We start from the raw sequence: 27,506 nt of genomic DNA, 5'->3' as shown, positions 1-27,506 counted from the left end.
GATGAGAAACAAACATCACACAAACATAATAAAAAGAAAACAAAAATTCAAGGCAGGAATGCTTGTACTACTTCGTACTCATCATAAATCTGTAGCACTCAAATGACGCCAGGCTAAGTGGCGTCTGCTATATGAAGGACCTTATATTATTGTTACCATACCGTATCCTGGTGCGCATCTGTTACAACATCCTAGAACTAACAAAATTATTGGGCTATACGCACACCGAGATCTTAGAGCATTTCATGCTAAATAATGTCAAAGTCATATCCATGAAAACATTGCTAAGCAACTCGCAAAACTCTATTTGCTACAACACAGATAATAAGTTGTATAGAAATTTTAATCTCAGCTGTACCAGTGACGCAGTTGAAGACAGAAGAACTTTTCTTTCAACGCCGCGGCACTACCAAGAAGACTGAATATCAACGTAAAATTTATGATTACGTAACAGTGAATGATATATTAATTTTTCACGGAACATTTGTGACTGTAGGTACCACTGACTTGGTATGACACCTGACGAACCGACAGACGTCATCTGTGAAGGGACCTTTTACTTCGAGAAATAGATTAGACGCACATCTCTCAGCAAGAAAAGCATCTACCAGTAGCCAAGGCCACACAGACACTATACACACACGCACAAAACGCGAGGAATCTAACAGTTTTCCGTCTCTTATTATTTTGAATATTTATTGAGTAGTGAAAACGCCTGGTCTTGCCTACTGATGTAATGAATGTTGTGTCTAACCTATCTTAAATTCAGATGACATCACAAAAAACATCGCCGGCCGCGGTGGTCTAGCGGTTCTGGCGCTGCAGTCCGGAACCGCAGGACTGCTACGGTCGCAGGTTCGAATGCTGCCTCGGGCTTGGGTGTGTGTGATGTCCTTAGGTTAGTTAGGTTTAAGTAGTTCTACGTTCTAGGGGACTTATGACCTAATATGTTGAGTCCCATAGTGCTCAGAGCCATTTGAACCATTTTTGAACAAAAAACATCGATAAAATCCCAGCAAAACCGTTAAAGAGAAAGTAAATATCTGCAATTCATGTAATCAAATGTGACACAATGTAATAATTTATAGCTATGTAATGATGATGTAAACATGTTTATATGTAACTGTATTATATTTATGCTAAGAAAATATGTGACGTGTATATGTATGATTACTTATGTTTTTTTTTTTTTTTTAAATGATGCATAATGTAACTGTTACTATGTGAAAATTTGAACGATAACGAGTGCCAAAATGTGAAAAACTTTAGAAAAATTGCGTAATGAACCACTGTTCACGGACATTAACGTACATTACTAAGTCTGCAACTACACAGAAACCTATGTGAAAGAAACAGTTAATGACATTCATCATGCATCGTATCTTCGTAAACGCGATGAACGATTTCTTTGATAAGCAACTACAAACATTTAGGTGAGCTATATTTAGCAAAAAAATGAAAATGTGAAGTGCGTAATTGGTGCATCGTCTAGTGACATTACTACAGTATCTAACTTCAAGATGTTAACTGGATTAAATGGTCACAACGTGCCTGTCCAGAAAACAACACGACGAGTGGAAGAATTTTGGTTGGAACTTCAGGGAATGGAATGTTCTCGAAATATGACGGATAAACTTACCTGGACAGTCCAAGGATCGACGCCAGCTATGTGCCGTCCGAGGTTCTGCAACCAAGCTTCCGCGGAATATCGAAAACGAACTGAATATGGACCAATTACTCGACGGGTCACGTCTGATCTGTAATAAACAATGCTTTTTGTCACAACGAACTGCATCACAACGACTATAATGGAAATAGGAAATGGACATGCTTATGTATCAATTACGTTGTTACACAGCGATGTTACTGTGATCAAAAAACTTTACCACGACGACACTAACCTGTGAAACATTACTGTGCAGCAGATGAATATAAACTGTAATAACGACACGATGTGTATAGGTCAACGAACCTGAAACAAAAAGACATTTTTCTTTGAAGCATTGCAATGCAATACTATGTAACTAAGAACATTCAACAATCTAAAGTTGTATTGTATTATAACAAATATTGTAATTTTAAAATTAAGTTACCTGTCATAGAATGTACTCCTCATATGTAATCTTGGTGGAATATTTTCTTTGTTCAACGAGTAAGAAACGCGCGCGCACACGAACAATATGAACTGTAATACTGTGCCGCGTGACGTAAATTTACGATATAACGGCAGTGCCGGAGTCACCTAGACGCTTCTGCGCATGCGCGCACTCTATTTTGCCAACATAAGAACTTTTACGACGCACGCGCGTCATTCAAATTTTGTATATAATATACTGTATAATGTATGTCATGTAAATAGTTGTAGATAACTTAGATTTTCTTGTGCCTTTAGGTGAATTGCTCGCCTGCAGGTGTGTCCTTTCGCCTCGCAATTCCGGGGGCAATATAAAGGCACATTTGCATGCCGTGCGTGAGTTTCCTCGGAAACGCGAAATCTAAATTAAATAATTAATCTCTGACAAATAAATAAAGCCTATGGCACAGAACTGCAGCGCTATGCCGCTGATAAAACAAAATACAATTATGACACTCTTATGTTTGATTAAGAAGAAGGAGGTCTTGCAGAACAACTAGTGTGGGAAGCACGTATATTTTATTAACTGGCACACCGCCATATTTATATAAGAACACTGCGAGTTGCAATCTTTCTAGGCACTCGATTCTGTAAGGAATTTATATTTACGAAAGTAAGTTGAATTATTTAACTGTAGGCTTATTCGTTGAATATATCTGATTTAACCAACTGTGTAAACTTTTTTATGTTTAGTAGACAGTCACCTCTGTACGACGTATTGGCAAATTATTCTAATGTTGAGATTTAGATTTTGAGTCCGCACCTACCGCAGCAGTCTTTGAAAACGATTTAAATACGAAGTCCGATTATTTGAATCACATTTCACGGTCAACTACGAATAACATTGCTTTTACGAAAAAGCCATTGTCAAGCGTCTGATACCAAATAATTAAACGTCCACGTTCCAGATAAGCAAATATTAATTACAACAAATCACTATAATACATAATTAATAATTAATATTTATTTATTTTATTTTATTTATTTATTTATTTTATAAGTTGCGTTTTCCGCTTTTCGCATTCTTCTTTTTATTGCCTTTCCTCTCTCCCACTACTTTCCGTTTTCCCTGCCTTTCAATTTGTTTTTCTGCTCTTTCTTTATTTGATGCTAGTAGGTCCCTGTTGGAAGGACTTGCTGCGAGTATCGCCGCGGAGCACTTCTTTCGGTCGCTACTTATACTTTTTGCCCTTGCACAAAGTAGCCAAAAGCCACCAAAAGATAGGCGTTTTGCCCTCATTTACGACATTACACAAAAGGTGTATACCCTCTGATAACAGGAAGAAGATATCAGTAATTAGAGTAGGATTGTAGACTCAAGGTACGACACTGTCAACATAACTACACGAAAAACACATGTGCCTTAACATTCCCTCTCCACAATAAATACACAAACTTCATTTACTTTACGTCAGGGTAAATAATTTCCACAAAGTATGTTGTAATTTTCAGGAGCGCCAAGGAGTGACGGACCTCCAGGGAGAATAAGTTGAAATATTTCCTGCGTCATGCCAGTACCTCACAGTCACCAGGAGCCCAACTGCCACTACGCCAGCCATGGCCACTTTGCCCGGCTCTCGTCTACATAATGGCTATATCCTGTGCCTAAGGTTACTGAACCGTTTTAGGTGGAAATATTAACACATCATGCCAACAGTAAGTACACGTGATGCTTATCGTCATCTCACTGGCATTAAGAAAGGCTAAACCATTGGCCTGAGAAAAACGGGAGCATTGTACCGAAAGACCGCACAGTCCATTGCCTGCAATGCACGTGAACAGGCAACCTTCCCCCTTTCCCACCAGAGGGAGACACCGAAGCTACGATTGCCACAGCGGCGCTACCGCCATAAACGGAGGGCAACTGCTTCACATTACGCGCTGCGGCTTGCTTTTCAAAATAGCAATTTTTACCACGGCTCACTGAACTCATTTAGTATTTGTTTTTTGCTTTGAATTAATCTTCAATTCATTATGTTTTACGCGTTTTGTTGAATAACGTGTCTAGGCTTGCATAACAAGCATAGCTTTCAAAGAAACAGCTGTCATTATACACACATCAAAAAAGTTTTGCATCACGACGGTTCCAGGAACTCCTGAAGATGGACGATGACTGAGGATATCGTATAGCAGACACAGTCCCTTTGACTGTTCGCAGATGTCACTAAACCGGCCCAAACAAGTAAACAACCATACTTCAGCAGCGCCTATTAGTTGGAGGGGATTCGACTGCCGGTCAGTTCCAGCCATTCGACCAGGAAAGTGGTACACGGCTCGTGTTGTCTGTAGTTCAACCATGCCTAGACGGTCAATACCGCGGTTCGATCGCGTTCGCATTGTTACTTCGTGCCAGGGAGGGCTCTCAACAAGGGAAGTGTCCAGGCGTCTCAGAGTGAAGCAAAGCGATGTTGTTCGGACATGGAGGAGATACAGAGAGACAGGAATTATCGATGGCCTCGTTCAGGCAGCCCAAGGGCTACAACTGCAGTGGATGACCGCTACCTACGGATTATGGCTCGGAGAAACTCTGGCAGTAACGCCACCATGTTGAATAATGCTTTTCGTGCAGCCACAGAACGTCGTGTTACGACTCAAACTGTGCGCAGTAGGCTGCATGATTCACAGCTTCACACCCGATGTCCATGGCGAGGTCCATCTATGCAACCATGACACCATGCAGCGAGTTCTGATGGGCCCAACAACATGTCGAATGGACCGCTCAGTATTGGCATCACTTTCTCTTCACTGATGAGTGTCGCATATGCTTTCAACCAGACAATCGTCGGAGACGTGTTTGGAGGCAACACGGTCAGGCTGAACGCCTTAAACACACTGTCCAGCGAGTGCAGCGAGGTGGAGGTTCCCTGCTGTTTTAGGGTGGTATTATGTGGGGCCGACGTACGCCGATGGTGATCATGGGAGGTGCCGTAACGGCTGTACGATACGTGAATGCCATCCTCTGACCAATAGTGCAACGGCCGGCCGAAGTGGCCGTGCGGTTAAAGGCGCTGCAGTCTGGAACCGCAAGACCGCTACGGTCGCAGGTTCGAATCCTGCCTCGGGCATGGATGTTTGTGATGTCCTTAGGTTAGTTAGGTTTAACTAGTTCTAAGTTATAGGGGACTAATGGCCTCAGCAGTTGAGTCCCATAGTGCTCAGAGCCATTTGAACCAATAGTGCAACCATATCGGCTGCATATTGGCACAATTCGCACCCCCATCGTGCACATCTTGGGAATGACTTCCTTCAGGATAACGACATCGCTCGACTATAGTGGCCAGCTAGTTCTCCAGACATGAACCCTATCGAACATGCCTGGGATAGATTGAAAGGGGCTGTTAATGAACGACGTGACCCACCAGCCACTCTGAGGGATCTTCACCGAATCGCCGTTGAGGAGTGGGACGATCTGTACCAATAGTGCCTTGATGAACCTGTGGATAGCATGCAACGACGAATACAGCCATACATCAATGCAAGTGGACGTGCTACTGGGTATTAGAGGTACCGGTGTGTACAGCAATCTGTACCAGCACCTTCGAAGGTCTCGCTGTATGTCGGTACAACATGAAATGTGTGGTTTTCATGAGCAATATAAGGGGCGGAAATGATTTTTGTGTTGATCTCAATTCCATTTATCAGTACAGGTTCCGGATTTCTCGGAACCGAGGTGATGCAAAACTTTTTTGATGTGTGTACTTACATTGTATTTTAAAGTCTGTTTGCAGCCTGATTTTCCAGCGATGTCTTTGACCCGTATTACATGGAAGTTCACAGGATTGCTCTCTGACGACAGAATTGATAACAAATAAACATAATGTCGATTATATGGTATTTGTTATAAATGTGACCACTGATTCACTTGTTTGTGAAATTAAATTGTACATATTTTTCAAACCCTTACTTAGTTTTGTTTTGATCTACTCGAGGCTGAAAAGATTCCCGTTAGTGAAATTAGTCTTGATTCTAGATAGTGTTATACAACATCAATGTACGTTGATATACAGGTGACTACAGCAATAATCTACATAAATGACGTAGTAAATGATAATATTACCTGCAGTATTGGTAGCATTGGTAGGGAAAAGAACAGAAATGAATATGTAAGAGAGAAATAGGGAGCTGATGACTCCTTTTTGATTTTTATTTGTCTGGTTGTTGATATGCGCACACCATTCAGTGGCGCACATAATTCAGTGTTAGAACATTGTGTACTTTATATCCTTACAGAATACAAATTGCTTTTTACAAGCAATAATAATTAGCTGTGCAACTCAAATTCTGGGATTTTATTGTTATTTTGTACTCAATAGAACGTTCTTTACCACAATCAAAGGTAAGAGTTCCCTATTATTATTGATAAATGTGAAAGTTGTTAACGAATAACAGGGACATATTTCATATAAGTTCGACGAAGTATTAAAGAGATGTCTGATACATTTTTGCTTTACGTTTCCTTTCTCTCTCTCTCTTCTCGAGGAAATTGCGTTTTATCGGGCTATATGATAAATTTGTATTGTTTTATTTATTTTTACAACATCCCTCCGTTTCACATTAAAATAAAAAAAATTTAAAACCTGAACTAAACATTGACGATTTCAATATTGCTATTACACTGATTACTTGTAAGTAACAGACAAGAAGGTAACTACGTAGAACAAAAATGTTACATAAGTTACCTTACACTCTACTTGTACTCATACAGTTTCTAGACAGTTCACAAGCTCCAAGTTTCAGGGGAATCTAGTAGGACACTGATCGCATACGCAAAGAAAGTGATTGTTATTAGATAACGCCAGATTGTTATGCAACAAACCGAAGATGTGCTAATGCGTGTACAGCCTTAAATGACCAAAGCAACTAGGAGAATTACCGTAGTCTCCACTTAAAAAGTGACGGTCTACGGCAGCCTACGGTAGTTTTACAACTCTACAGGTAAGTAATAGTGCGATACAGTCGTAGGAATTTACGATCAAGAGGGCCAAAAATAGATATTACTCTGTTCAGAATTGTCCCCAGAGTAGCACATCCATGTTTAGATCAATGTACCAGAGTCGTTTGGTTTCACGGCCGCAGCGTGTGTTAGGCGGACTTTGTGCCACTTGACAAGACACGCTGGCGGCGCACTTTCCTCGTGCGGTTATGTTGTATATGCATCGGAAGCTTTCCGACGGCTGCCCTTACTTTCCGCACACAGTTACTCGCTTGATCGTGTCTATTTCTCCAGATTTGCTACTGCGGTTTCACTCTTTCTTTCACTACGATGATGATTGAAGCTGAGGAAATGAATTAAAATTCGTGCGATAGCCGAGACCTGGAGCTGTCTATCCTTGATTATAATTGAAGTGTTCTAACCAGTACACCACCATAGCAATATAGCTAACAGACCTGTATGGAGTACCGTAATCCAATGCCCTCCCTAACACAAACTTCTGTTCACGTCCTCAGCTAATTTTCCCCTTCTTTGAATTGAAGTTAGAATTGAAGTATGTTTTAGGGAGGTCATAGGATTAGAGGAGTTCATGCAGCTGCGTTAGCTATGGTTAGCACATCTGCCTAGTAAACATAAGAGACACGGCTTCAAGTCTTGGCCTTGGCACAAATTCTTATTCATTTCTTCAGCTTACATCATTATCGCAATGAAGATGAGACTCAAATGTGTAAAGGAAAATTTAATTGTATCGGAACTTCCTTTCGTATTTCGAACTGTTCTTGGTTTGCTAAGATCGTCCACTCTCTCCTTTCGTCCACTCGCCGTTTACTCAGAAAGTGCTCGCAAATCTGAGTGTTGCGTTACAAAAATTTGGAACCGAGCAGTAGCTTGAAAGCCATGCGACCTCGGTGGAGAGGCTGAAAATGTGTCCTACACAACTGACTCCTTCCGCAGCAAAACATTTATGATGGACAGCATCTGTGAAACATGTAATTTTCACAATGCAAATGACTCAATCACTTAGAGATGAGATATTGATGTTTACACTAATCAAGATACGTGCAAAGTCATTAAATATTAATTTCATAAAGTGCTGGGTAATTCTCACTATGTAGCATCCCTTACCGTTTATGTCGAGTTTTTTGCTGACAAGGGAACCTCCCCATCGCACCCCCCCTCAGAATTAGTTATAAGTTGGTAAAGTGGATAGGCCTTGAGAAACTGAACACAGATCAATCTAGAAAACAGAAAGAAGTTGTGTGGAACTATGAAAAAATAAGCAAAATATACAAACTGAGTAGTCCATGTGTAAGATAGGCAACTTCCAGGTGGGTGTAAACCCATGAGCACCGTGGTCCCGTTGTTAGCGTGTGCAGCTGCGGAACGATAGTCTTCCCTCGAGAGAAAATTTTAATTTTTTATTTTCAGACAATTATCAAAGTTCAGGCACTCACATATAATCAACTTCGCTCTCCAAAATTCCAGGACATGTTCAGATTTGCTTGGAAATATGCAGGATTTGACGGTCTACACACGGAAAAATTTGAAAACGTTAAAAACATATGTTTTGACAGAGCACAGACAAAACTGTGCGACTGTGAAACTGTTGCATTCATTTGTTGCAGTTTATGTGACAAACTCATGTTTTCACACTTTTTTGGGAGTGATTATCACATCCACAAGAAAACCTAAATTGGGCAAGGTAGAAGAATCTTTTTACCCATTCGCCAAGTGTACAAGTTAGGTGGGTCGACAACAAATTCCTGTCATGTGACGTACATGCCGTCACCAGTGTCGTATAGAATATATCAGACGTGTTTTCCTGTGGAGGAATCGGTTGACCTATGACCTTGCAATCAAATGTTTTCGGTTTACATTGGACAGGCACGTCCTTTCGGCTACTAATCGCACGGTTTTGCGGTGCGTTCGCAAAACACAGACACTAAACTTATTACACTGAACAAAGACGTCAATGAACGAACGGACAGATCATAACTTTGCAAAAATAAAGAAGGTAAACTTTTCACTCTAGGGAAGATTTGAACCAAGAACCTCTCATTCCGCAGTTGCTCACGCTAACCACGGGACCACGGCGCTCCTGTACTCGGACTCTCCTAGAAGTTGCCTATGTTGCACATGGACTACTCAGTTTGTATATTTTGCTTAGTTTTTTCATAGTTCCTCACTTCTTCCTGTTTTCTCGATTGATCTGTGTTCAGTTTTTCAAGGCCTATCCACTGTGCCAACTTATAACTAAATCTGAGGGTGGTGCGATGGGGAGGTTCCCTTGTGAGCACTGCCCATAATAACACTACGCGGATTGTTTGTGAGGTGTGCTTGAGGTCAGAGATACAGAGTGTTTGCAACACTGGCCGTAGCGTCCAACGGCGCTCCTCCGTAACTCTCGACCGTCTGGAGCCGCGCGGTATGGCCGACGCCGGAGCCGCGCTGTCGATATCAGACGGGCCCTGATTTGTTCGTTATCGGCTGGCAGACCTGCTGGACAAGCCGGCTGCCGGCTGACCGACTCATTTTACGTGGCGGCCACAGAGTGTTAGCCGATGGCGCCAGGTCGCCATTTTCCACCGGCAAGCTGCCTCTTATTATTTCGCTCTTTCCTGTACTGGTCTACAGGCTCCGCGCCACGTGTTGAAGCTAATTACAGTGTCGGAAGCGTTCGTCATAGGTGGGGAAATTCGTGAATAACAACTAGGTTGGTGGGTACAATAACCAAGTGGATTAGTAAAAATCGTCAAGAAAAACCGTCAACAACGTTGCTTATTAGTAAACTTCGACTTTTATGAAGAAGTCCTCTGCCGTTGCTGCCACTACATCGCTTTCATTACAGGATCTCGAATTTTGGCCTCCACATTAAGATTTAAAAACAAATATGAGAGACGCACCCATGGTCCAGGGGTAGCGTCTTTGACTAGGTAGCGTCTTTGACTAGAAATAAAAACGTGCTTGGCCCCTATTTCGTACCTCATTACTGCTTAAATTTTGAATAAAAATCACAGTCAGTGGCTTCCGACATAAGAAGTCACCAACCTCTTGCCAGTGGCATGGTCACAGGTCCGAAGAGCGGACAGAGGTTCAGGGCACAAAGGCATACGAATCAGAAATGAACATCGGTATGAAGATACAGAAGGCGATAGGCTACACTGCGTTGAAGACTCGTAGTGTGGCTTGTTATTTAAAAAGTGTCATGATGATCTCTCCATTGGCAAAAGATTCTAGACTAATCACCCATTCGTAACTCCGGGAGGGGATTCATAAGAGGAAGGTGATCATGAGAAAAAGAGTCAATAACCACGAACAGATAACGTTCTACTTGTCGGCGCATGGAATGTCCGAAGTTTGAAGGTGGTCGGGAAGTTAGAGAACCTAAAACGAGAAATGCTAATCTCGATCTAGTGGCGTGTAGTACACCTTCTCTCTTTTATGACGGCGTCAATGCGTAGTGGTGATAATTCTATGAAGACTCATTATGTAATGAGGCTGGTCGGAGCTAGGTCCAAGATCCACACAGCTTGCTCATTGGAAATGTCAAGTTTGATATATATTAAAAAATTTAAAAAATGTGGAAGATATAGATGTTTCAACAGCTAATGACGCCCACGTATGTGAGGTCTTGTCATCCATTACATCCAACCCACTTAATGAACAGGCATGTTATAAGTAAATACAAAAATATTTCAGGTCGCAGTTATTAACAACTGATGTAACTGCAGATGAAATAACCGCAATCTCAGGTTCATAATGTATATTTAAAAAAAGAGCCTACACTTAAACTGGAAATCTCTCCCAATAAATCAACTATGCGTGTAACTCCGAAACTAGCAATGTGGTCTGGAAGGATGGGACTGTTGCACAACAGATCCAACTCAGGGTGCGCATATAAATATATGAAGTTATCACTTCAGAAGAAGAACAAGAAGAGGAAGTCAATACTTCGCTCAGACGTCACAGTATCAGATCCTACTCATACCGTTGTCACTATGGGCATCTGGGGCAACCAAAGAATGCCAGTGTGGCAGAAAGCAAGGCGCCACACGTAATACATTTTTACATCGAGCCGAGCGGTAATCCAGGAATGTATGACTCCAACCAACGTGTCATTGTGCGAGCCTTGCGATAAGGAGCCACAACACGTAACTTCCGAGCACAGGCCGCCCGATGGCCTCCTAAAACTGACGGAAAGTGCGAAAGCAATGGTAAATGGCAGTAACTGAGCCATCACGGTCGGGGCAGGTGGGCTGTCACCTCCGGATAATGAGGGCAAATGACTGTGTCGACAACCACGATGACATTATGTCCAGCTTAAATACAACCGTCTCAGACCCCCAGTCCTCAGTGTCCAGTCACCCTGTCTTTATATCTGATTCTGAAGGAAAGACAGCCTCGCTAGTTGCAAGATTACCTAACTGATGAAACGTGATGCGCTGCCCACTACCAAGAGGAAACTTTGCCTCTGAGTCAGCAGCCAGCGAAATGTGGTGAAACTTGGGCAATGCAATCTGCCACCGCTGTTGAGTCACTTCCACGACTGGAGAAGATATAGACGAACCTGTTCCTTCTAGTGATTAAGGTGCGTACCAAATGACTGAAAACCACCGCCTAAAAGCTACAGGAATAGACACCTGAGTATTGTCTCTCTGGCTGAGCGTTGTAGTGCGGATTTGGCTCCACGACACCGGCCGTCGTGATAAGTCGTTGGAACCCGTTTAAGCGCACATCCATTTTCAAGAGCATTAGGATTTGTCACATGATTACTGGCGAGCCGCGATAGGGTAGTGGCAAGAGACGTCTGTTCCAGTTACCTGCACGAAATCGTCACTGGGACCTAAACTACACCACGGCCAAAGCCGACGAAGCTCAGTGTCTATATTCCTTGTCGGACACGAGTGTGTGCCAGAATGAGAAGTTTGGAAGGTAGGAGACGAGGTACTGGCAGAAGTAAAGCTGTGAGTACCGGGCGTGAGTCGTGCTTCAGTAGTTCAGATGGTAGAGCACTTGCCCGCGAAAGGCAAAGGTCCCGAGTTCGAGTCTCGGTCGGGCACACAGTTTTAATCTGCCAGGAAGTTTCATACGAGTGTGTGTATTAACACACATTTTTCCAAGCCGAGAAAGCCAATCCGCGCTACAAAAACAAACGTCATTAATATTTTTTTATGGATAATGCTGTTTCATTGACGCCTTATGAGGCATGACAGCCGCCCATAACAGCACCAGAGCTCAGCGTCCTTCACCTGTAGCATTACCACATCACCTGCTGAGCCCGTAGGTCCACTAAAAATTCTGACCTGACTGTCAGAGAATAACGTCAAAATATATATGATTACCCTAAATTTCATTTACTAATAATCTGCATCTAAAATTTCCATTAAGAAACAGTTCATTTGTAAAAAGTTGTTTCACGGCTCACGCTGTCGCAGAGAGAGACCTTTATCGTGTGCCTTCGGGCTGATTCTACGTGGAGAGGGCAAACATGGAGATAAACATATCCTCACTCCATTATATTGATGCAACAGGGGTAGGTCAGTACAGCTACCCTGTAAGGAAGGCGTGTGTGTGTGTATGTGTGTCTGTGTGTTGCGGTTGATGAGCACTCAATACTGAGGTCAGCACCAACCACAGTGTTGGTGAAGCGAACTATGGTTTTAGCCACGCAGGCACACTACCCAGGTTATAAAACAAAACCGCTCTCCCCCTCATTCATCACTCAATCGTGTCTCAGTAGTTTCTCGTTCGTTTACTATGGTATACTCGTTCCTTGTCAGTGTGAACATTGGTGCAGCAGTCTGCCACCATGCTAGATAATACCACGCTCTGACCTCCATTACCTTGGAGTCAGCCTTGCTATTAATTCAGTCGCGTCACGGGAATATAGCATCTATAGACGTCAAAGCCGGGGGTCGATGCTGCTAGCTGCTGATTGCCTACGTGCTGCAGCTAAACTGAGACGCGCGACTGTCGGTGGCACCCCTTGAAAGTAATCTCCAGAACTCTCTCCTGAACTAAGAACGTAATACCTGCAGTCCTGACTTTGTGTGTGCAGTTTTTCCGTGGCTGCGTTTTAAATCAGAAATATCTTATTTGTTTTCTGGAGGAGGGCAGGCGATTAGTGTTTAACGTTGCGACGATAATGTCATTACAGACGGAGCTCAAGCTCGATGGAACCATCGCGGCATTTGCCTTAAGCGACTCAGGGAAATCACGGAAAGCCTAAATCAGGATGGCTGGACGCAGGATTGAAACGTCCCCCTCCCGAATGCGAGTGCAGTGTGCTAACCTCTTCTTGGTTTTTTATGCAAGCGTGGTAATTACTCTATTTGCCGCTATCTTGTCATTCCACGTTTATATGATGTGAGTTGGGGTAAGCAGCTTCCCTTTGTATTTAATGCTTTTCCCATGTAGATTTTTTCTTTTTGTGACGCGGCTGTTTATACACACAGGGTGAACATTAAAAAAAACTGAGAAAGTGCAGGGACTGATTCCTGACTGAAATGCAGGAAAAAAGGTCCTATGAACATGTGTCTGTAAATATATCGTTGCCACGGTAGATGGTGCTGACGGATGGAAGTTCCCCTGACTATGTGCCGTGTGCTCCTTATGTGCTGCAGGCTGTGATTGACGCAGCGTACCGTAAGGAGCATAATGGTTCCTATTCGTGTGGGAATCAAGCCGAGATGGTGTTTGTGTACGGAAAAACAGATGGAAACGATCTAGAAGCGTGATGGCTATACCAAAACAAGTCCCTCACGGACCAACCACATAACACAACATTACAATCCAGTTTTAGGTGTGATCAAGGTCCCTTTCAGATAGACGAACATGCAGGGAGGCAGCGGACTGTTCGTACACCACATCTGGAGGACCAGGTTCTGCAAGGCTCTGAAACGAACACCAATACGAGGAAAGTGGCCCAGCAACATGGTGTAGCCCAACGTATGATTACATGTATTCTGCATGCCAACCGCTACTATCCTTGTCACCTGCAACTAGTGCAAGTATTATCAGCAGCGAATTTCCCTCTATGGGAAGGATTCCGTCGATGCTTTTTCGTTCAAAATGGCTCTGAGCACTATGGGACTTAACTGCTGAGGTCATCAGTCCCCTAGAACTTAGAACTACTTAAACCTAACTAACCTAAGGACATCACACAAGTCCATGCCCAAGGCAGGATTCGAACCTGGGACCGTAGCTGTCACGCGGTTCCAGACTGTAGCCCCTTGAACCGCTCGGCCATCCCGGTCGGCGATGCTTTTTGCACGAGACCATCACAACTATGCGGTTTCTGTCATCAGTCTTAGTTATTGACGAAGCAACCTTTATCACAACTGACGTTTTCAATCTGCATAATTGTCATCTGTGGGCTACAGACAATCCTTGGGAAATGATTGAGGCATCAATTCAGCATCAACATGTGGGCGGGGGTTCTTGGCGACCACGTATTTGGACCGGTTACTATTCCACAACGTCTCAACGGATGAACGTATTTGGACTTCATGCGGAATACTCTGCCTGAGCATTTCGAGAATGTTCCTTTGGCAGGGCGGCAGGTTATTTGGTTTCCGTATCATGGAGCACCACCCTACTTCCGCATTTCAGTTCGCTGATAACAACATCTTACCCAGTGTTGTATAGGATGCGGAGGGCGTGTAACATGGCCTGCTAGCTCACAGAAATTACGCCTTCTGGAATTTTATCTAGCATTTTATATGTGTTGTGTATGGTGAATAAGTTTCTGAAGTGCAGACCCTTCAACAGCTTGTTCATGACGCCTGTGACGCTATTCAGAGAGAGACCGGCAATCCATGATGCAACATGTGAACGCGTGCAATACATCCCATGTAGGCCACTTTGGACATCTGTTTTGACGTGGAAGAGATTGAGTTCTGTGCCTTGTTCCGGTACGATTTGTTGTCGTCACGTGCACACCATGCGCATGTTCAAAGATCTTTTTTCCTTTGTTTCTTGTATTGAATCCTTGACTACAATTGTCGGGTTTATTAATGTTCAGCCAGTATTATCCGATATTGTGGATTAGTGACTCCCATAACAGGCTGCTTTGTGTTGAAGAATATAGATAAGTTACGTTATAAATTTTCCTAACCGTTTCTTCTCTCTTAACGGTCTTACCTATCTCAGCACACGCTTACAGCAAGTTTAGGCAGAAACAACTGCAGCACGGCGGTATATACGATGCCGCCACGGCATCGCTCGAGGTAAAGTATTGCTTATCTGACAATGAGACTAGGGACGGAGCACATGATTAGGAAAAGACTAAAATCAAGTTTTAAGAAATGTCAGTCCAGTTTGCAGTGACATGTATGGGTGTGTCAGATGCTTAGAAAGCAATGATGCTGACATTATTGTAACTGATTTCGCAACCACTTTGGGCTATCATACAATAAGATTACATTACAAATGTTAGAAGTAATTGTTTTATCGTGAGTCTGCAAAATTTAAATCATGCCCACTAGACGCTGAAGCCCAGCGAGGTGATGCTTTGATAGGATAATGAACTCGCATTTGTGTGCTGCAGTTATCTCGAAAAAGACAAGGTGGTGTCCCTTCCCCAGTTATCTCGCAATGGAAACTTCTATCTTGTCCTTGATGATCTGGTTGTCGCTCTACACAATATTAACTTCTTCGCCCCTAATCCAAAGTATCGACTCACATTATGTGATGTAATATGACAAGAAGTAACGTACCGATGTTTCATAACTAATATAGATGGAGTACTGACCATCTTTCTACCTACTGAGAGCATATGTAGCTACGGAGAACCATTCCCACGTAAGTCTCTTAGTTCCAATTCTACCTTTATCCTGCACTTTCAAGTACTAGGAGACGACCATTAAAGTTCTACAGCCTGAGATTTATGGCTGATGAAATCGGGAAGTTTATTTAAACGGTAATTTTCAGTTGTGCATGAAGTATAGCTTCGTGATACGATAGTATGACACTGGATAGTTATTAATTTATATTATCATTAAAGTAAACTAGCAAAGCTCCTTTTTATCAAACAGACATAAGACAGCTTTTAACGACAGAAAATGTATGCCATCAGAAATATTCCGGAAGTTTTCATTTCAAGTAGTGTTTACTAAAAACATAAACTTGTTATTCTGTCAAAATGTGTGGTAAAGTGAATTAAGATTATACGCCGAGAACAACTCGTAAAATTTCAAGCAGTTATGCATTTATAGGGGTATATACTATATTGAGCAGTGAGACAGAGAATGATATGTGTGGTTTTCTTTCCGACCTTGTTTCTCGGCAGAATACTGGTTTATGATTGGTCTAGCAGGGGATTTATTTAACTGTGTTAGGGCAGAAACAACGCTTGTTGACTGCATTTTACCTCAGCAAAGCAGCATGGTCCTACGTTCTGGAGACACCAGGTTTAATCCACAGAAAATGATCTATTAGTGTTCTAGTTTTCATATTTGAAGACATGTCTCGTTATCTTAGTGGAACGATATTATGTAGTGAGTTCAGGAACTGTGTATTCGAAGACAGTATAAAGCCGACATAATAAGATCCGATACGGATTATGCCTCCAGCGAGTCTTCTTAGCAAAACGGAAAATGGTTTCCCTTGGAGAACCATAGTCATTTTTTACACTTAACGGCACAAAGTTTTTAGTCTACCAGCAAATTTAAAAAAAAAAAGACACTCCGTGAGAGAGTTAGGTATTGCTTCTGTGCTAACAATTATACCTAGAGTTGTGAGGCAGAAAGGTGGAATTACACTGCACGCCTTCCTCCTCCATCACCCCCCCCCCCCCAAAAAAAAAAGAACTATTTTTGTGACATAAACCAAAGTTACATGACGATGATGATGATTATGTCTAGTAACATTCCGCGCCATTTGCATAACAGTGGAGCTAATACGGCAACTATGAGGATGCTCATGAAGATGCTTTAAATATATGCTGTAACAGTATTGAGCGTTGGTTATCTTTGAGGTTGAACAAAGTGAGTTCACGTTAGTCAAGAATGTCTTTAAGGTGACAACGACGCCACCTCACTGAATTTGAATGGCGTCGTGTAATATGGCTACGAGAAGCTATGATATTGCAGAAAGACTTGGCAACCATGTAGCACTACTGAGGGGGCAGACCGTCATGTTATGCGTATGAATCAGGCGCATCTGCAGCAGCAATTTCAGCAACAGTCGTCACCACAGTGACACAACGATCTGTTACAAATTGGTTACTTCAAGGACAGCTCCGAGCAAGACACTCTGTAGAGCCCATTCCACTGATCCCAAACAACGGCCGTTTGGTGTCACTCGAAAGCTCATTGATGGGCAGGGTGCAGTCCAGTTGTGTTTTCTGATGTAAGCTGACGGACATATGCTGGTTAGCAGGAGGCCATTTGAGGGCCAGTAATCTACTTGTCTGCGTATTACACTACTGGCCATTAAAATTGCTACACCACGAAGATGACGTGCTACAGCGCGAAATTTAACCGACAGGAAGAAGATGCTGTGATACGCAAATGATTAGCTTTTCAGAGCATTCACACAAGGTTGGCGCCAGTGGCGATATCTGCAACGTGCTGACATGAGGAACATTTCCAACCGATTTATCATACAAAAACAGCAGTTGATGGGTGTTGCCTGGTGAAACGTTATTGCGATGCCTCGTGTAAGGAGCAGAAATGCGTACCATCACGTTTCCGACTTTGATAAAGTTCGGATTGTAGCCTATCCCGATTGCGGTTTATCGTATCGCGACTTTGCTGCTCGCGTTGCTCGAGATCCAATGACTGTTAGCAGAATATGGGATCGGTGGTTTCAGGAGGGTAATACGGAACGCCGTGCTGGATCCCAACGGCCTCGTATCACTAGCAGTCGAGATGACAGCCACCTAATCCCCATGGCTGTAACGGATCGTGCAGCCACGTCTCGATCCCTGAGTCAACAGATGGGGACGTTTGAAAGACAACAACCATCTGCACGAACAGTTCGACGACATTTGCAGCAGCATGGACTATCAGCTCGGAGACCGTGGCTGCGGCTACCCATACCGCTGCATCACAGACAGGAGCGCCTGCGATTTTGTACTCAACAACGAACCTGGGTGCACGAATGGCAAAATGTCATTTTTTTGGATGATTCCAGGTTCTGTTTACAGCATCATGATGGTCGAATCCGTGTTTGGCGACATCGCGGTGGACGCACACTGGAAGCGTGTATTCGTCATCGCCATACTGACGTATCACCCGGCGTGATGGTATGAAGTGCCATTGGATACACGTCTCGGTCACCTCTTGTTCGCATTAACGGCACTTTGAACTGTGGACGTTACATTTCAGATGTGTTACGCCCCGTGGATCTATCCTTCATTCAATCCCTGCGAAACCCTACATTTCAGCAGGATAATGGACGACTGCATGTTGCAGGTCCTGTACAGGCCTTTCTGGATACAGAAAATGTTCCACTGCTGTCCTGGCCAGCACATTCTCCAGATCTCTCACCAATTGACAACGTCTGGTCAATGGTGGCCGAGCAACTGGCTCATCACAATACGCCAGTCACTACTCTTGATGAACTGTAGTATCGTGTTGAAGCTGCATGGGCAGCTGTACCTGTACACGCCATCCAAGCTCTGTTTGACTCAATGCCCAGGCGTATCAAGGCCGTTATTACGGCCAGAGGTGGTTGTTCTGGGTACTGATTTCTCAGGATCTATGGACCCAAATTGCGTGGAAGTGTAATCATATGTCAGTTCTAGTATAATATAATTGTCCAATGAATACCCGTTTATCAATTGCATTTCTTCTTGGTTAGCAATTTTAATTGCCAGTAGTGTAGACACAGTGGGCCTACCCCTGGATTTATGGTCTGGGGTGAGATTTTGTATGACAGCACGAGCGCTCTCGTTGTTATCCCACGCATATCACTGCAAAGCCGTAGGTCAAACTGGTGATTCGATCTGTTGTGGTGACATTCATGAGCACCAACACACGGGTGTTTTCCAGCAAAATAACGCTCACCCACATACCGCTGTTGTAACCCAGACGCTCCACAGAGTGTCGACCTGTTGTCTTGGTTTTCTTCATCATCAAATCTGTCTCCAATTGAGATCGTATTGACCGACCAAGTGGAACAGGCATGGAGCTCGATTCTACGAACTTAGATCCGGAACCTGTGTAACACAATGCATGCTCGTTTACGTACTTTAATTCAACACTCTGGCGCTTACAGCGGTCATTCGTGTACCAGCATTTAACAATTGCAACGTCGTATCTCGCGCTTACATTAACGTTTGATCTTTCAATGTTAATCACTTAAATATCTTACCTAGACAAATGTATTCCAGAAATTTCATTACTCTTCATTTATTATTTTCTGGTGTTGCAATTTTCTTCCGTCAGCGTGTAATCTAGTACGGTCTTTTTCCAGCATGTGTAACTATACGGTACACAAATTTAAGACAGTTAATTTCCTAATTGCTTAACTCATCTACCTAGTGAACTTAAACGTGAAGTGTAGGGGAACGTTATAAAATGTAGTCAAGGGACACGCCTAGTACGTTCAGTTTCTTTCAGCTCTATACTATTCGTCGGCATACATCGGGTGGCGGGTTTGGGGAGCCTACTGAGGTAAATGGGCAATGAGCAAAAATATTCCGCGCCACAGCAATAAAATTCTATGCCGTCTGAAGTTTTCCCGGCGTTTTTTCAATATGAACGGTTCTCGGGTATCCGACCGGGTAGCGTCGTAATTTCTCCACAATATTTCGGCAGACGTACACGCTGCCATATTCAGGTGGTTCCTGACGAATGCTGTGCTGATCCTCTTGGCGCCCTGTATATACTAGCCGTTACCCCGTCCACCGTTCCTCTCCTGGAGTCTTTGGTGCGGCCGGCGCTGCAGCTACTGGAGGTTGTGGGAGAAGCGGCGCCTGGGTCTGAATTGGGTTCTGCAGTCTCCCTGCCGCCGCCGTCGGGGGCGGTCCTCGATCTCTGGGACCGCATCTTTCTCTCCAGGCTGAGTGCAGGGTTCCAAGCCTGACTAAGTTGAAGGCCGGTCTTTATTAATTAGATCGTCCTGTAGTCGGATTTCGATGGCCTCATTAGTAACGCAGTCCCAGAAGTAAGAGAACTGACAGACTATTTTTGTTTTTTCATAGTCCATGGTACGGCCAGTCTTTATACAATGGTCAGCCACTGCTGATTTAGTGGCCTGGCGTAATTCGGTATGGAGCTTGTGTTCGCGGTACCTCTCTTCTAGAGTGCGGACTGTCTCCCCAATGTATGATTTTCCGCACTGACAGGGAATTTCATAAACGCCTGGTTATGGAAGGCCCAGGTCATCTTCCACTGAAACCAGTAGAGTCAAGGTTTTTGAAGGGGGTCGGAATACACATTTCACTTTGTGTTTCCCCAGGACTCTACCGATTTTCCTTGAGGCGTTTCCGACAAACGGAATACACGCCAATGACTTCTTCTGTTTCTTCTTCTTCTTCTCTTGGCGCAGTCTGTCTGAGTGGGTGTTTTATTTGCTTCTGGTTGTACCCATTTTTCCGAAATGTTGTCTCGAGGTGCTGCAGTTCTGCTGGAAGGCTCTCCTGATCACAGATCGATCGTGCCCTGTGAGCAAGTGTGCACGAAACGCCTTCACGCTGGGAGTTGTGGTGGCAACTGAAGGCATTTAGGTACAAATCGGTGAGTGTAGGTTCTCTGTATACACTGTGTCCCAGCTTTCCGTCAGGATTCCGTTTCACCAGGACGTCAAGAAACGGTAATGCACCATCCTGCTCCACTTCCATCGTAAACTGTATGTTCGGGTGCAGCGAGTTGATGTGTTCGAGAAATTCATTTAAGCTGAGGAAACACAATGTGAAATCTATATTTCGACCCCCCGCAAAAACCTTGACTCTACTGGTTTCAGTGAAAGATGACCTAGGCCTACGATAACCAGGCGTTTATCAAATTCCCTGTCCGTGCGGAAAATCATACATTGGGGAGACATTCCGCACTCTAGAAGAGAGGTGCCGCGAACGCAAGTGCCATACCGAATTACGCCAGGCCACTAAATCAGTCGTGGCTGACCACTGTATAAAGACTGGCCATACCATGGACTATGAGAAAACAAAAATACTGTGTCAGTCCTCCTACTTCTGGGACTGCGTTACTAAAGAGGCCATCGAAATCCGACTACAGGACGATCTAATTAATAAAGACAGCGGCCTTCAACTAAGTCAGGCTTGGAATCCTGCCTGGAGAGAAAGATGCGGTCCCAGAGGTCGAGGACCGCCCCCGACGGTGGCGGCAGGGAGACTGCAGACCCCAGTTCACACCCAGGCGCCGCTTCCCCCAACACCTCCAGTAGCCGCCGTGCCAGCCGCTCCAAAGGCACCAGGAGAGGAACGGTGGAAGGGGTAACGGCTAGTATATATAGGGTGCCCAGAGTAACGGCACAGCATTCGTGAGGAACCACCTGAAGATGGAAGTGTATACGTCTGTCGAAATACTGTGGAGAGATTACGACGCTACCCGGTCGGATAGCCAGCCGGTGTGGCCGAGCTGTTCTAGGCGCTTCAGTCGGGAACCGCGCTGCTGCTACGGCCGCAGGTTCGAATCCTGCCTCGGGCACGGATGTGTGTGGTGTCCTTAGGTTAGTTAGGTTTAAGTATTTCTAAGTTCTAGGGGACTGATGACCTCAGATGTTAAATCCCACAGTGCTCAGAGCCATTTTTTTGAACCGGTCGGATACCCGAGAACTGTTCCAATAAGGAAATTCTAATAATAACTCGATTCATTGCCTGGTCGTTACGGCGTCCGACATGGGGGCTTGGGTTCTCTGCGACCCAGCAGAGCCCAGCGCTCTTACGCTGCCTCCTGCATAAGCCTGCTGCCCCCAGGGGTGGGGTGGCGCCTGCGTGTTGACGTATTCAGTGCTGGCGGCGCTGCGTGTGTGGCTCCTTACGGCGCGCTAGGGGGCCATTCATCACACGTCATTGACGGCACCCTGCCAGCACAGGTCGCTGGCTCCGCCCCTTCGGCCTCTGAAACCGCTTTATCCGCAGCGCTCTCCGCCAACGCATAAGGTGGCAAAATGTCTGATACCACATGCTCCGGCCTCGACACTCAGCGAACGTAGATTCCACGTGGAATAGAAAAATGTGCCTCGATTGCCGTACAACTCGCTTACACTCCTCTAGACCCACATATATTCCGTTAAAGCAGCCGTGAAGTAATCGGTAACATCCTCACTCTTTTTTTTTAATTTATTTTAAAGTGCACTGATTTGATTGAAGCGAAGTCCTCACCTGCACCAAACTTTTCATCTCAGAGTCGCACTTGCAACCTACGCTGACAATTATTTTTTTTTGTGTATTCCACCTCTATCGTCCTCTGTAGATTTTATTCTCTCTACATCTCTCTAGGCGTCAGACGTTTTTTTTTTTATTTTACGCTGCGTAGAAGCGCGTGTATGTTGTGCTGCTCGGCAGCGAAGTGTACAAGTGTCATAAAGCATTTGAAAGCTAATGGGTTCGACGCCTTGTTGGTACAATGGTTTATGTTTTGACAATATCCTTATCTTTGACCTCAGCAATAATATATGTATTAACAGTAAAGCCGCGCGGGGTAGCCGTGCGGTCTCTGGCGTCTTGTCACGGTTCGTGCGGCTCCCCCCGTCGGAGGTTAGGGTCCTCCCTCGGGCATGGGTGTGTGCTATTTTCAGCCATAATGGCTACGTTTGTGAACCGTGACTGTGTGGGATAATTATTTATTTCACGTTTCTGCTACCAGTCACTTTTTATTTTATGCTTAATCTAAAATAATGCAACGCGTTTCGAACATGTTTTGTTATCTTCAGGCGTTTATACATACATACATACATACATACATTAACTAGATTAGTCTTGACTGTTTATTTTAAGTAACATTTCTCTATGTATGCATGTAGGTATTAACGCCTGAAGATGAACAAAACATGTTCGAAACGCGTTGCATTATGTTAGATTAAGCATAAAATAAAAAGTGCCTGGTAGCAGAAACTTGATATAAATAACAATGGGTGTGTGTGTTATCCTTAGCGTTAAGGTAGTTTAAGTTAGATTAAATAGGGCTTAAGCCTAGGGACCGTTACGTCAGCAGTTTGGTCCCATAATCCTTACCACAAATTTCCAAATTAACAGTGAAAAATTACAAGGAACATCACGCTTCGGATTCTCTCAACAAGATGTTTTTGTGTGTTTTGAGTGCGTATTTTAGTTACTTTTGTTCTTAAACTCATGCGTACTTAAAGGGTAACTACTGCATGAAATTCTGATCCCTATTCATGGTACGAGTAGATTGGTTTGGAGTTTTTAACTGCAAGTTAAAAGATATCTTCTGGATATAGTAATGAAAGGATTCAAGACCTAAAATTACTTTTGATTACAACAGTCAGTCGTTTATGATTCTGCTATACCGACGCATTTTAATATAGCAAGGTAACAAGGGAATGTGGGACGAGCGGTGGGGTGCGGTTTAAGTGAAATGGGGAGTACTGGCAATTGGCGGTGAGTTGGAGGGGTGAGGCAGGGGAGACGCCGAAGCAGGACAGAAAGTCCAAGTTTGCCTTGCGCGCCATTTCCCGTTACACCTTCGCTTTCACGCTACTTAGCTATTCTTCGGTTATCACTATCAGTATAGTTTTGTCATTGATATGAGTGTGTTTCGTCTTGCATTCAAAAAATGTACACTCCTGGAAATGGAAAAAAGAACACATTGACACCAGTGTGTCAGACCCACCATACTTGCTCCGGACACTGCGAGAGGGCTGTACAAGCAATGATCACACGCACGGCACAGCGGACACACCAGGAACCGCGGTGTTGGCCGTCGAATGGCGCTAGCTGCGCAGCATTTGTGCACCGCCGCCGTCAGTGTCAGCCAGTTTGCCGTGGCATACGGAGCTCCATCGCAGTCTTTAACACTGGTAGCATGCCGCGACAGCGTGGACGTGAACCGTATGTGCAGTTGACGGACTTTGAGCGAGGGCGTATAGTGGGCATGCGGGAGGCCGGGTGGACGTACCGCCGAATTGCTCAACACGTGGGGCGTGAGGTCTCCACAGTACATCGATGTTGTCGCCAGTGGTCGGCGGAAGGTGCACGTGCCCGTCGACCTGGGACCGGACCGCAGCGACGCACGGATGCACGCCAAGACCGTAGGATCCTACGCAGTGCCGTAGGGGACCGCACCGCCACTTCCCAGCAAATTAGGGACACTGTTGCTCCTGGGGTATCGGCGAGGACCATTCGCAACCGTCTCCATGAAGCTGGGCTACGGTCCCGCACACCGTTAGGCCGTCTTCCGCTCACGCCCCAACATCGTGCAGCCCTCCTCCAGTGGTGTCGCGACAGGCGTGAATGGAGGGACGAATGGAGACGTGTCGTCTTCAGCGATGAGAGTCGCTTCTGCCTTGGTGCCAATGATGGTCGTATGCGTGTTTGGCGCCGTGCAGGTGAGCGCCACAATCAGGACTGCATACGACCGAGGCACACAGGGCCAACACCCGGCATCATGGTGTCGGGAGCGATCTCCTACACTGGCCGTACACCACTGGTGATCGTCGAGGGGACACTGAATAGTGCACGGTACATCCAAACCGTCATCGAACCCATCGTTCTACCATTCCTAGACCGGCAAGGGAACTTGCTGTTCCAACAGGACAATGCACGTCCGCATGTATCCCGTGCCACCCAACGTGCTCTAGAAGGTGTAAGTCAACTACCCTGGCCAGCAAGATCTCCGGATCTGTCCCCCATTGAGCATGTTTGGGACTGGATGAAGCGTCGTCTCACGCGGTCTGCACGTCCAGCTCGAACGCTGGTCCAACTGAGGCGCCAGGTGGAAATGGCATGGCAAGCCGTTCCACAGGACTACATCCAGCATCTCTACGATCGTCTCCATGGGAGAATAGCAGCCTGCATTGCTGCGAAAGGTGGATATACACTGTACTAGTGCCGACATTGTGCATGCTCTGTTGCCTGTGTCTATGTGCCTGTGGTTCTGTCAGTGTGATCATGTGATGTATCAGACCGCAGGAATGTGTCAATAAAGTTTCCCCTTCCTGGGACAATGAATTCACGGTGTTCTTATTTCAATTTCCAGGAGTGTATTTAGTATCTTGTAACAATTTGGGCTCTTGCAACCATCGTCAGTTCATTATCGATGAAACCATTCTCTGTTCCATGGCAAGCGTCTGACATCATTAAAATGAACTGAACCGACTATGAGACCATGAGACGTAACACTTGTAGTTTGCACACGGCACCATCGCTTTGCTGACTACGTTATTTAGCTGACGGAAGATAAGCGGTAGTGTCCGTCGAACTGTTTGGCTGTTGAGGTGCTGCGTTGAGGAGCTGCGTGTGCACCAAAACTTAAGACTTTCTACTGATTTTGCAGTCTAAGGCCGTAATTGCAGTCGTGAAAAAAAGAAGGTGTTACAGTCACTGGTGTAAATACGATGACTTTTATAAATGTAGTGGACTGTTAAGGCAGCCAGTCCACAGTGAAGTAGCCGAAAGGGCACGCGTCAACTCACGCCGTCTGGCGTTAAGTCTGGAACAGGATTCGTAATGAATGTGATAAAGAAAAGAACGTAGCTACTAGAACACTTAACTTTTATATTGTCCTTTGGTATACAGCATTCTGGATGATACAAGTGAGACTCTATCTTGAGGTACATGCAACGTTACAAATGGTTAATGGCGCCTTGCTAGGTCGTAGCCATTAACTTAGCTGAAGGCTATTCTAACTGTCTCTCGGCAAATGAGAGAAAGGCTTCATCAGTGTAGTCGCTAGCAACGTCGTCGTACAACTCGGGCGAGTGCTAGTAAGTCTCTCGAGACCTGCCGTGTGGTGGCGCTCGGTCTGCGATCACTGCCAGTGGCGACACGCGGGTCCGACATGTACTAATGGACCGCGGCCGATTTAAGCTACCACCTAGCAAGTGTGGTGTCTGGCGGTGACACCACAGTAAAGTTTTACATTACTGTGAATCCCAGGTGGAAAATGTTAATTATGCAATCCCAGACTTCGTTTTGTCAACCGGCGGAGGCGCTTAAATCACCTTCAGTGCCAGTGCCCCCTCTCGGTAGGCCAGAGAAGCTGCGCAGCTCACTCACAAGGGAACCTCCCCATCGCACCCCCCTCAGATTTACTTAAAAGTTGGCACAGTGGACAGGCCTTGAAACACTGAACACAGATCAATCGAGAAAACAGGAAGAAGTTGTGTGGAACTCTGAAAAATTAAGCAAAATATACAAACTGAGTAATCCATGCGCATTACAGGCAACATCTGGGAGAGACTCCAGCAAGCAGCGCCGTGGTCCCGTGGTTAGTGTGAGCAACTGTGGAGGGAGAGGTCCTCGGTTCAAATCTTCCTTTCAACGAAAATTTTAATTTTTTATTTTCAGACAATTATCAAAGTTCAGGCACTCACACATAATCAACTTCGCTCTCCAAAATTCCAGGACATGTTCAGATTTGCTTGGACATATGCAGGATTTGACTGTCTACACACGGAAAAATTTGAAAACGTTAAAAACATTTGTTTCAACAGAGCACAAGGTAAAGTGAGCGACTGTGAAACTGTTGGATTCATTTCTTGCAGTTTATGTGACAAACTCTTATATTTTCATCACTTTTTTGGGAGTAATTATCACATCCACAAGAAAACCTAAATCGGGCAACGTAGAAGAATGTTTTTACCCATTCGCCAAGTGTACAAGATATGTGGGTTGACAACATATTCCTGTCATGTGACGCACATGCCGTCACCAGTGTCGTATAGAATATATCAGAAGTGTTTTCCTGTGGAGGAATCGGTTGACCTATGACCTTGCGACCAAATGTTTTCGGTTCTCATTGAAGAGTCACGTTCTTTCGTCTACTAATCTCACGGTTTTGCGGTGCGGTCGAAAAACACAGACACTAAACTTATTACAGTGAACAGAGACGTCAATGAACGAATGGACAGATCATAACTTTGCGCGAAAATAAAGAAAAATTTTTCGCTCGAGGGAGACTTGAACCAAGGACCTCTCGTTCCGCAGTTGCTCACGCTAACCACGGGACCACTGCGCTGCCGCGATCAGATTATGCATGATGTTGGCTATCTTCGCATAGTCTACTCAGTTTGTATATTTTGCTTATTTTTTCATAGTTCCACACAACTTCTTCCTGTTTTCTCGATTGATTTGTGTTCAGTTTTTCGAGGCCTATCCACTGTGCCAACTTATAACGAAATCTGAGGGGGGTGCGATGGGGAGGTGCCCTTGTCAGCCAAGATATGTGAGCATAATATTCACCGGTAGGCGCATTCGCGATGACCACTTTCCTTACTGCGCGGAAGTTACAGGTTGGATAAATCCAGTATGAGATTTTAACTCTGCGGAGGAGTGTGCGCTGATATGAA

Source organism: Schistocerca nitens, chromosome 7 (assembly GCF_023898315.1).
Source record: "Schistocerca nitens isolate TAMUIC-IGC-003100 chromosome 7, iqSchNite1.1, whole genome shotgun sequence".
In the NCBI taxonomy this organism is placed as follows: Eukaryota; Metazoa; Arthropoda; class Insecta; order Orthoptera; family Acrididae; genus Schistocerca; species Schistocerca nitens.
The sequence above is the reverse complement of the archived record's forward strand: the minus strand, read 5'-3'. Positions refer to the sequence as shown.